The following is a 3,521-nucleotide window of genomic DNA, read 5'->3' as shown; positions in this document are numbered from 1 at the left end:
CCCAGAGACCCTTTATAGTCCTGCTGTTTCAGAGATAGGACCAACTTTTTATAGGTTCTAATCATGTGATAGTAGCATGTCATACAATGGTAAGTGGCTGAAAATCCTTGCTCTGTCACATCTGTTTCCTGTCCTATAAAATAAGTATAATATTAGTATTTACTTTATAGGGTTATAAAAATAAATGAGTTAACAGACATAAGAGCCTTGGTGAACATTCTCAGCACAGACTCTTTTTTTTTTTGGTTTCACAATTTTTCAGTTCATTTCGGTAAAAACATAATATAAAAGGCATTGCCAGCCTCTTCCCCTCCTGGGGATGATCCATCTAGCCTGTCAGTCTGGGCCACTCCGGTGGTTCATAGCTCATCATGCGATATGTACAGGGCAGGGTCACATAGATCTGTTCGCTTACTACAAAGTTTGTTTTTAACATTGTCAGCCTCTCGCGAAAAGAATTCAGTGAGTTCGTCCTCATATTCCTTCACAATGCTCTTAACACGCAAACTTGAGAGTACCACTGATGTCCGTATCAATCCGGATGCCCTGTAGGTCCAGTTCACTGGATTCTCCACTCCGGCCCACTACACGTATGTAGTTCTTGCGGTGAGTGGAAGGGTCAATCTGTTCCCCATACTCCTTCATCTGGTCACATACCTCCTCTAACAGCTTTGTGAGGTGGGCCTCTGAGCGAGCATAAGGCACCTCCACCACTGGCTGGCTGCCATCGGATTAATTCAGAAAGAGCCCATCTGAATGGTCTTCTTGGGATCCACCTGGGCTATTTCCCACTCTAGTTCAACCACCAGAGCCCTGCAAGCTCCACAGTGTAGATCCTGGTTCCTCCGGGCCCAGGCAGTTCCCAGCAGGGCCCCCAGAAGCAGGGCCAGACAGCCCCAGCCTTTCATCTTTAGCGTAAGGGGTTGCTCCACCTCTGCTCCCAGGGCCGCTGCCGTGGCCCAGGCGCTCCAGGACACCCAGACTCTCACTTTAGCTCCGGCCCCTCGCACCTGGCTGCTGGGGAGCAGGGCTGTCCAGGCTTTTCCAGAGCGCTCCAGCACTTTCCAGGCACGGGTGCCCCAGCAACTGCCTGACCCAGCTCCCTGCACTCTAATCGGGCGCCTAAGCAGGGCTCTGATGCGCTGCGGTGCGAGCCGTGAATATTGACTTATGTAACATTCTTGGTTGTAATCAACCCAGAGCCTTCATAGCTGAACAGCATAAGGATTAAGAGCAAGATCACTCAGATCAAGCTGCTTGAGTTTATTTCTTAGGTCTACTAGTTTTTACTTTCTTTGTGAACTCAAGCAAATTAACGTCCCTGAGTTCAAATTTCCTTATTGCTAAAATGAAAATACTAACAGTACCCATATTATAAAGCTTTGTGAAGTTTAAACTAAATAATTGATCTGACACTTCAAACAGAATCTGGCACATAATTAAACACCCGGTGTTTCTTCTTATAATGAAAAAGTGTATGCCTCAAGGTATTCATGGTCCAGTAGGAGAGAGAGAAAGAGAAATGTAACAAATAATTACAACATAACATGGTAAGTGCTGATAGACATAACTATACTTCGCAATCGGAGTATGAAACTGATTTCTTTATGTGGAACATTAAGTAAATTACCACCTAACTGGTAAAGTTAACACAGTGTATTTACTCTGGGATACTACTACCATCATTTAATGACCTGATTGGAATAACAAATATTGACAAAGAAAAGGAAACCCCACTAGAGAAAATAAGCATTCTCTTAATGAGATGGCTTTGTTTTGATCATAAATGACTTAGATGTATTTCATTTGTTCTAGGTTTTCCAAAAGATTGTTCAACTGTGATAATAACAGTGGATCTGGCTCTTACTTCATAAAGGCAGAAAATGTGCTTAATTAAGATTGCACATCAAAACAGCCCCCTGTAAATGTGCTATTTTCACAGCTTACTTCACACCTCTTCTACCAGCACCTGGTAATTCTTTGTGTATCTTTGTCCTCCAGAAAAAAAAACAAAAAAAAAAACAAAAACACTGTCATCTTCTCAGGCTGTGTCTAAATAGGTTGCATACACCCAAGAGTTCTGTGCTATTTCTTCACACTCATCAATCCCATCTGCCTACCCTAGTCCTTTTATTCTTTCCATTTTTTCCTATGGCTATGCTGGAAATATCAAAGAGCAGATATCACTTTGTATGAATATATTATTAGGATATGAAGTCAGGAATGTTTAAACCGAAGCCATCAGAACCAAAGTAAGCCTGATAACTTGTTGGGGTCTTACAGTAGTGGTTCAGGACTGTTATTACATAAAGTAGTAATTACTGCACCTGCTTCTGCATATATGCAGATTAGTAGAACATTCTAGTTGATAGAGTTCCGAACATTTGAAAATATAAAAGACTATGCTTGGGGCGCCTGGGTGGCTCAGTTGGTTAAGCAACTGCCTTCGGCTCAGGTCATGATCCTGGAGTCCCTGGATCGAGTCCCGCATCGGGCTCCCTGCTCAGCAGGGAGTCGGCTTCTCCCTCTCCCGCTCCCTCCTCTTGTGCTCTGTCTCTAAAATAAATAAATAAAATCTTTAAAAAAAAAGACTATGCTTGATTTCTCTATTGTTCTGCTTGTGCCTTAGCTTTTTGGTTGTTTTTTGGTTCAGATTTAGTTTGAAATATGATTTCCTTACCCTTTCTTCCCCTTGGAGAGCAATGTAGAAGCTTATAGTTACTGTTCATGTGAGTAATGAGATATAATATCCAACCAAATCACACCAAAACTCCCTTCCTTCTCCAGGCCAATGAAAAACTTCATGTCCCAGAATTATCTTGCCAGGACTGAAAGACTATTGCCACTTCAAATAATGACCTGAATCTCAGAGGGAAAAAAAACTTACTTTCTTAAAGAGCTTAATGTTAGTCAATTTTGGCTCATTTATGAAGAGAATACACTTGCCCTTAAGCGTAAGTAATATTGAATAATAAAGAAATTACATGGTAGTAATTTTACTGTCATGTTGGTTGAAGTCTTTTTCCATTCTTCTTCCCTTCTTTTCTTCATTAGCTCCGAGAGCAGGATCCATGTGGTATCACAACATCTGCCAGCCACTGCAGCCCTACAACCTTCCAAATGCAAATGCAGTAGAATTCCAGCTTCTCAATGACCTGAGTTGAGTCACGTGGGCAGGTTGGTATAATGCCCACTTGATTTAGGCATGGATAACACGCTCTTCCCTGAGTTTTATGACTGTGCACTGGGAAAGGATGGCTTACATGGGAAATTTAGGGTGTTATTAAACAAGCAAAAAAGATGAAATGGGATAATAGGCAGCCATAACACAACAAATGTCATCTAGTGGTAAGTGGTAACATGTCACTTAACCATCAGTTAACATGTACTGAGCACTTAACATTTGTCAAGCCATGTTCTGAGTGTATTAACTCTCAAAAGAAAATAATTTCCTGTGTTACTCTGTGTTACAATAACCCGTAGAGTTAGATAGAATTTTGGGTTTTTTTCCCATTCTTCAT

General features: G+C 41.6%; 1 pseudogene; it reads right to left on the bottom strand.

Moving 5' to 3' along the window:
• Positions 1-359: 359 nt before the first annotated feature.
• Positions 360-940, bottom strand: LOC118014741 (annotated as a pseudogene).
• Between the last annotated feature and the right edge of the window lie 2,581 nt (positions 941-3,521).

Source organism: Mirounga leonina, unplaced genomic scaffold, assembly GCF_011800145.1.
Source record: "Mirounga leonina isolate KUSES-001 unplaced genomic scaffold, KU_Mleo_1.0 Mir_165, whole genome shotgun sequence".
Lineage (NCBI taxonomy): Eukaryota > Metazoa > Chordata > Mammalia > Carnivora > Phocidae > Mirounga > Mirounga leonina.
Note: the sequence above shows the minus strand (reverse complement) of the source record. Positions and strands in the feature narration are given on the sequence as shown.